The sequence below is a fragment of the Marmota monax genome, unplaced genomic scaffold (assembly GCF_021218885.2).
Source record: "Marmota monax isolate L192 unplaced genomic scaffold, Marmota_monax_Labrador192_F-V1.1 WCK01_AAM20220418_F8-fsc02535, whole genome shotgun sequence".
NCBI classification, from domain to species: domain Eukaryota; kingdom Metazoa; phylum Chordata; class Mammalia; order Rodentia; family Sciuridae; genus Marmota; species Marmota monax.
In genome coordinates, this window is record NW_026694310.1 from 1 (window position 1) to 8,871 (window position 8,871).

The 8,871-nt window shown below is 35.9% G+C and overlaps 1 pseudogene; it reads right to left on the minus strand.

Moving 5' to 3' along the window:
- Positions 1-6,976: 6,976 nt before the first annotated feature.
- Positions 6,977-8,053, minus strand: LOC124109012 (putative upstream-binding factor 1-like protein 6; annotated as a pseudogene).
- Between the last annotated feature and the right edge of the window lie 818 nt (positions 8,054-8,871).

An 8,871-nucleotide genomic window follows, 5' to 3' on the forward strand; every position in this document is an offset into this window, starting at 1 on the left:
CCTTGAGGATTATAAGGGATTCCTGTAGAATGAGAAATTTTAAACATATCACAAAATTTTTTAAAAGCATTTGAAGTATAAGCTGGTGCATTATCTGTTTTTAATGCTTTAGGCATTCCCAAATATGAGAAACAAATATACAAGTGTTGCACTACGTCTCTATATGCTTCCCCAGTTCTTGCTGAGGCAATAATCACATGAGAAAAAGTATCAACAACAACATGAACATAACTTAATTTTCCAAATGAAGGAATATGAGTAACATCCATTTGCCATAGATCATTAGGTCTTAAACCACAAGGATAAACTCCCATGGGTAAAGTTGGCAATAATGATGGACAGGTTTGACAATTTCTGACAATAGTTCTAGCTGATTCCCTAGGGATATGAAATTGCTGTCAAAGGGCAGAAGCATTTTGATGATGTAAAGCATGACTAGCTGTAGCTTCCTGAACAGTAAGAATTTGGGGTCTAGTTAATGAATCTGCCAATGCATTGCCTTGTGACAATTCTCCTGGTAAGTTAGAATGTCCTCGAATATGCCCTATAAAATAAGGATGTTGTCTATCTAAAATTAACTTCTGTAAAGAATTTAAATGATGAAAAATTGTAGTCTTATTCTGAGGAAGAGAAGCTGTCTCTATATGAGGAAAAATTTTCACAATATATTGAGAATCAGTGTATAAGTTAAACATTTGATCTTTTAATTGGGTAAAAGCCATAATTACAGCTATTATTTCTGCCCTCTGAGCAGAGGTTTCTTCTGTCTGTTGAACATAGGTTTTATCATTAATAACTAAAGATGCTCGTCAATTTGAGGAGCCATCAGTGAAAACTAAAGCTGCTGGTTGAGGTAGAAGTTCAGAAAAAAACAATTTTGGAAAAATAACAGGGTGATTCTTAACTAAATATAACAAAGGGTGAGATGGCGAATGAAATTTAATATGACCACAATATCCCTGTAAAGCTATTTGCCAATCTCCAGAATGTTCCATAAGTGTATTTAATTGATCTCTAGAATAAGGAATCACCAAATTATTTATTTCTTTCCCAAATAATTCTCTACTTCTATGTCTTCCTTTTATTATTAATAAAGCAATCACAGTAGGGTATGAGCAAATAACCTTTTTAGAAGTAACCGGCATATGTATCCATTCTAAAGGACCTGACTGCCATAATACTCCTGTGGGTGTATGAGGAGTAGGTAAAATAAAAAAAATCCCAAGTTTGAGTATAATTTACTCTTTGCAATTGTTGTTTATTAATAGCTTCTTCTACCTTATTTAAAGCCAATTTAGCTTCTTCTGTCAAAATACGAGAAGAACGTGGGTTAGAGTCTCCTTTCAAAATATCAAATAAGGGTTTAAGATCTGCAGTAGTAAGTTTCAAAAAAGGACGAATCCAATTAATATCTCCTAAAAGTTTTTGAAAATCATTTAAAGTTTGTAAATGATCAATCCGTAATTTTAAATTTTGATGGGAAACAGTTTGAGTATTTATAATTCTACCCAAATAATTGTAAGGAGGTGATTGATGAATTTTATCTGGGGCAATGATTAAACCAAAATTTTGTAAAGACTGTGTCAACATTAATAATATATGATGAAGCAACTGGACATCTTTATGAGCAATTAATATATCATCCATATAATGAATAATATGGGCATCTTTATATTTATCTCTTATTGGTTGTATTGCTAATGCAACATATTTTTGACAGAGAGTAGGACTATTTTTCATACCTTGAGGCAACACCTTCCATTGAAAACGTTGATATGGCCGTTTTAAATTCACAGAAGGAAGGCTAAAAGCAAAGCTTTTACGATCATCAGGATGTAATGGAATAGTAAAAAAGCAATATTGTAAGTCTATTACCATAACATGAAATCCTTTAGGGACAGCTACTGGAGAGGAGAGTCCTGGTTGTAAGGAACCCATATCCTCCATGGTAGCATTTATAGCTCTTAAGTCTTGTAATAATCTCCATTTACCTCATTTCTTTTTAATAACAAATATAGGAGTATTCCATGGACTATTAGAAGGTTCTATGTGTTTTAAATTAAGTTGTTCCTTAACCAACAAGTCTGCAGCCTGTAATTTTTCTGTTGTTAAGGGCCATTGTTCTATCCAAACAGGCTCATCATTTTTCCAAGTCATTTTATCTGCTGTTTCAACAATGGCCCCAATTAAAAATCCTGTTGAGCCTCTTCTACAAGAGCAGTACAGAGAGAAACTCCCATTTTAAACATTATATCTCGGCCCCATAAAGTAAAAGGAAGAGAAGGAATAACATATGGCTGAAAAGTTCCTGAATTTTTATCATCAGCCCATTTAAGTATTTGAGTGCTTTTTGCTACATTAGTAGCAGTTCCAAGTCCCATAAGTGTTGAGGGAGTTACTGTTGTAGGCCAGGTTGAAGGCCAATCTTTTCCAGCTATACAAGTGACATCTGCTCCTGTATCTAATAAACCATCAATTATTTTTCCCTGAATCTCTAGTTTTTTCATAGGACGAGAATTTTGAATTTTTGAACCCAGAATGCCATATCACTAGAGCCAAATCCTTTTTTTTGTCATTGTTCATTTGAAATAGCTCGGTTTCCGATAGATAAATAGGGGAGTAGCAAGATTTGAGCAATTCTTTGCCCTTTATGAATAATCAAAGTCTTCTGAGATGAGGGTTCTATTAAAATCTTAATTTCTCCAGTAAAATCAGAATCAACAACTCCAGGAATAACTTTGATTCCCTATAGGGAAGCAGAGCTTCTTCCTAGAATAAGACCAAAACTTCCTTTAGGTAAAGGTCCATAAATTTTAGTAGGTATAGCTAGAACAGAAGAGTCTGAGGGAATAACTACTGATTCTGAAGATGCCAAATCTAATCCTGCTGAATCTGGTGTGGCTCTTAATAAAGCCCTTATAGTATATCCTGTTGAAAAAGATTGTTGATGACCTCCATTATTTAAGGGGCCCGAGGAGGGCCCCATTACCAGTTTCCCGGTAATGGATTGGCAGTCATTTGTGGAAATTTTTGAGGCATTGGTCCACCTTCTAAAAGTCGCCCATCTTTATGAAATTTAGAGTGACAGTCCTTTGCCCAGTGAAATCCCTTATTACAACGTGGGTATAAATTTTTGGGTCTACATATCTGATTAGGAACTATGTTTCCGTTATTTTGAAAGTTTTTATTAGGACAAACTTCACTAAAATGACCTGTCTGTCCACAAGAAAAACAGCTTTGATTTCCTTTATTTTGTTCTCTGTTTTGAAGCCTTTTAAGAAACTGAGCATTTGTTTGTCCCCGTAATGCTGCAGCTATGGCTACACCTTGCAAATATGAGGGTGATACATCAGCACAAACCTTAACAAAATCAGATAAATTTCCTGTCTTTCTAATAGGTCTTAGGAGTGTCTGACATGCAGTATTTGCATTTTAAAAAGCTAATTGTTTAATTATAATTTGTGCAGTTTCATTATTAGTTATAATTTTTTCCACTGATTCTTTTAATCGAGACAAAAATTCCTCAAAAGGTTCTTTAGGCTTTTGTTTTATAGTACTTAAGCCAGAAGTTTTAACTCCTTTATTTTCCAATTGTCTCCAAGCATTAACTGATAAATCTGAGCACTGGATCAAGGCAGGATGAGGCAGATGTAATTGATCACTTGGCTGAGCCCAGTCATTTTCTCCCATTAACATATCAAAAGTGACTTCACTATTTATAGATTTATTATATCGAGAGCTTTCTTTAGCTCTATCTTCATAATCTGTTTTCCATAATAAGAATGTCCCTCCAGGGAGACAAGATTTTGCAGTAGCAAACCAATCATATGGAATCATCCATCTAATGGCAATAATTTCTACTATCTGTAAAGTATAAGGAGAAGTGGGCCCATAATCATGAACAGACTGTTTTAATTCTTTTAAAAGTTTTAAAGGAAACGGGCTCCCATTGAGGCATATAGTTTTCATCATTTAAATCAAAAGTGATAGGGAGAGTAAAACTTAAATCTCCAGACTGTAGAGCCTCTTTCATAGCTCCTTTAAATCCTACATTCCGTGGAGGAGGTGGTAAGGTATTTTTTATTTTGGAACCCAATTTATTTTTGGTAGAAGATCAACAAGAATGTGTACTTACAGGGGCAAAGAATTCTTCATTATGATATTCAGTAGCTGCTTCTTTTAAATTATCTTTATTTTCTAAACAAGACGGATCCTTCTCCTCATCTTTTTTTAGGACATAAGTTTCGCTCCTAGAGTCCTTCCTTAGGGGAGTTTGTTCAGTAGGGGCAGTTGAGTTAATCCTATTTAAGATTTCAGCTTCTTGGGCTGGATCTAACATATCTTTTAAAAGATTTCATAATGCTATAGCATCTACAGGCATATTTTCTGGTCCATAGTTAGAGTAATATGCTCTTAAAGCTTCTATTATTTTTACCCATGTTTTTAAATCTAAGGTTCCCTCTTCTGGGAACCAAGGACAACATTCCTGAATAAAATGAAAAAACCTCTGTAATTGTGAAGTGGAAACCTGAATTCCTTTTTTTTTTCTAAGCATATGTTTAACAATATCAATGAATAATCCTCGTTCCTTAGATTCTGTATTTCCCATTTTTCCTTTACCTAATTACCCACTCTTACCTGTTCTGCCAACAGGGGGCTCGCGAAACCCATGGGTAATGGCCTATCCACTCCGAAAACAAGGGGGCAAATGCCGAGGGGGCTTACCTTCAGTTACCTGGTTCGGGCACCAATTGCCGGGGTCCTGCCCTAGCGGGGTCCAGGGAGTCCTGAAGGATGAGTGGCGTCGATGGAAAGATGAGACAGGAGTCGTTCCGTTCGAGCAATCTCCAGAGAGAGAGCTAATGCAGCTTTCTCTGGGTCATCTTTTATTACAATTTTTCTCATCATTATAGATTCAGAATACGTCATTGATTATATAATTTAAAACTTTGCCAAGACATGACATTTCCTTAACCATGATTGGGGGTACAAAAAATGTAACATTAATTTACATTTTTCCAGGATATGTCCTTCAGTTATATAATTATTAAAAGTACAGAATCATTAATAAAATACGTCACCAATTTACATTTTTCAGATTTTCCCAAGATTTACTATTTTTCCCAAGATATGCTATTTTCTTATTAACTAATGCCAAACTACGCAACCGGACTCTAAGTCTCTTAACCAATCATTAACCTAAAATACACCTGTACTTTATTTCTAATCTAAAATTCCCATCTAAGAAAAGTCCCTTTAAATCTTATATTTAAAATATACTAAAGTTTATGAATCATTCTTAAAACATATCAGAAACCTATACAACTAAAAACTTAAGAATTTCTAAACTTAAGAATCTAAATAAAATAATATTTCTAGCATTATTCTAAAACTGTGTCTTATAAAGCTGTTTTAATTAATTCCTAAATTTATTCTCATAAAACTGGTTGAGCTACTTTCTCAAAGAGTTCCTTTGTTTCTCAGTCAAGGTGCACTAGTTCTCATATCTTTATAATCTTTCTCAATAGAAAGTAAGTTCTAAAAATCAATCTACTTTTCACCAACATTAACTATGCTCATCATATATCCCTATGTAAAGTAAGAAAGGGTTTATAAAAAGAGAAAAATATATCTTTATATGTTTTAACTTTCCTAAGTGTATAATATAACTTTCCTTAATCAAAAATGAAACTGCATGTGGTGAACTTTGTGAAATAAGCATACTGATTAGGTTTTCTAAGAGGCCGGAAATATGGGCTTGGGTTCTAGTTGATATAATCAATGTGCTGCCTAAAATTCTTATGACCTTTCAAAGGATGATTGTTGTCCATTATCAGGTTTATCCACAATGTACTGAGATAGAAGAACAGCCTTCTACTTTGTCCTTGATATGCTGAAGGGTAGTAGAACAGCCTCCAAGGCATGAACTACCTGTTATGTTCTAGCCATCTGAAATTTAATTTGTTTGGCATTTAACATACTCATGCCTCCTGTCAGAAACATAAGCATGAAAATGAAAAGTCCCAATTACATAAAAAGGGGTCTCATGGTTTTGGTTTCCCACCAACCAACGTGGCTTTGCCAGCATTCATCCTCACTGTGACCCTGTCAAGACAGTGGGAGAGCGGCTTTGCCAACACTTTTTCTCACTGTGACCCTGTCAAGACAGTGAGTGGGGGATCACCTTCACCAGCTGCCTATCATTACTGGAAGCCTAAAAGTGAAAGCAAAACTTACTTCAAGAATACTCAGTGTGTTTTTGTGTGCATTCCATAGCACAATTATCTCATTCTGTAATCTTACAATCTTTTTTCTTTTATTCTAATTTTTTATAAATGATAGCAGAATACATTGCAATTCATATAACATATATAGAGCACAATTTTTCTTGTCTCTGGTCATATACAATGTATATTCACACTATTTGTGTCCTCATACATGTATTAAAGTAATGCTGACCATCTCATTCCACCATTTTTTTCTACCTCCATGCTCCCTCCCTTTCCCTACCTCTCCTTTGCCTTATCTACAGTTTGACTAATCCTTCCATGCCTCTGCTCCCAACCACACTATGAATCAACCTCCTGGTATCAGAGAACACATTCATGTTGGCAAGGATGTGAGGAAGAGGTACACTCATACATTGCTAGTCGTAAAAAAGAAAAAAAAAATATAAAATATTCTTCTAGATGGGTTTTCCTTTCCCCAGTTTACAAAACTGCCATAGATACTAGTGATCCACATTCCCTTCTTTCCAACCTGAACTCCTTTTTGTTGATAGTTCCCTCAACATAACAACATAGAGTATGAACAAAGATGAAGTCTAAGTCTAAGGATTGCCCCAGGGAGATGAGCTAGAGCCACTGCCCTCAGACCCACCACATCCAGTTTCATCTCCACTCCTAGAGTCTATGGAGTCACTTCCTTCATCCTCTTTCTACTTCTTATTTCTGATCCTTGTGAGGGATGATCATTATTAATTGATTTCCATCTGAGCAGTGCCCAGTGAGTCCCTCCCTGGAGACTTCAGTCCCTGCTTCTTTTCAAGGCCTTCTTGCAGACTTTCAGCTGTTGGGGACTGTTGATCTATTCATTTGGACTTGGGGTTTGGTCCTCCTGCATTGGTTATGTTTTTATGCTTCCCATAGCTAGTCGCTTTGTAGGTGGCATACTTCTTTGGTGACAAACTCATGGGCCAGAGGTCCAGGTCCACCCTGTATTGTTTTTGCAACTCCTCAGCCTGTCTTTTATATTGTTCCTTCATGCTCTGTGGGACATGCTGTCAGTGCCTCCCAATCTCTACCATGTGCTCCCTCAGGGGCAAATGTTGCAGCTCCCTACTAGACCATGAATCTTGATGAAATTGGTCATATCCATTCACAGGAGGCTTCTTAGGCTCTCTAGGAAATTTCACCATCTCAGAAAATCTACCAGTTTCTGCTAGAGATCTCACATTTTTTACAGTTCCTTGTAACTTCTTTCTGGCTTTGGTTTGGCACCTCTTATAGACATCAGATGTTTTTGAGACCTGAGCTAGATCAGAGTGATTGTTTTTGAAACAAGCCAGTTTTTCTTCAAATTCCTGTTTCTCCTTCTGAAAATTCTCATGTATTTCTGCTTTATTTCTTCTGGCAGCTGCTTGTATTTCTCAGTCAGGATCTTGGTCAACTCCTTGTTGTTCAGCTCAGGGTGCTCTTGGGAATACTGGGCCCAATTTTCCTTGTAGAAGCGGATGTAAGCAGTCAGGAGTTTTGGGGGGAAGTCTGGATGTGTCATATTTTTTTGCATTTTGTGGGAATTTTATCACATTCTTTCATTTCCAGAACTAATTCTTTCAATGTACATAACTTCCTCAATTTACTAGAATCTCTAACCACTTGCCTTTGCACATTTCTGCAGAGAAATGCTTAAAAGCTATTTTTTCCCAGTCCATATTTGAAAGGGTTGTCTTGAATGTTTCATTATCATTGCTTTGGACATTATTTTCTATATTTTCCAGTAACCTCAGAATGTTTTTTTCTGACCAGCAGCCTTGGCTGTGGTATGATGCCATTTTGAGATTTCTCTGTAGGCCACTGAAAAAGTCTCAGTTGTTGAAAAAGTCTCAACAGGAACTCAAACTCCTCCAGTCTCACAACTCAGCTGATAAATTATTCCTTGAAGATTTGTAGTATGTGTGATATTGTATTTCTAAAAAGAAAGAGAAAGAGGGTTACTCTCTTTTATTAGTGGTTAATGAAAATAATCAAACCTCACTTGAATATGTTGCTTGAGTAGTTTAAACTTAACAATGTAAATAAAAGAATATTTACATCTAAAATGAATATTATGCTTGCCTTTTATATGCTGCATGTCTACCTCTCCAGCCAGGCTGCTTCCAAAATCTTGGCAGAGCCTCCTTGAAATAGAACACAATAAAACAAATGCAGTCTACTCACTCCAAAAGCTTCAGATAACACAAATGCCCTGCAGATGAAGTAAAAAGACACAATGAAGAGAACTGGCTTAAAGGGAAATGTATTCCTTTCTGTTGTGCCCTAAGTGAGGCACTTCTAAAGGCAGTCCAAATAGGTATCAGTAAAGGTGAAGCTAAGGAGTTGGAAACAATACAACATAATCCAATGAACTCCAGTGAACTCCTCAAAAATGCCTCAATCATGGTCTATGGGTGGAAGGTGGACCTGTAATCTGTGACTGGTGAACAGATGCTTCATGACCCTGGCAGTCACAAACAAAACTTTTCTAGAAAATCATACTATCTTATCTCTCCTTTCAAATGGCAAGGTTTCAGGAGAATTATAACATTTACAGCTTTATCTGGCTTTTTATTTCTTATATTGTAGACTCAATGAAAGTACAGCCTCTTCTATA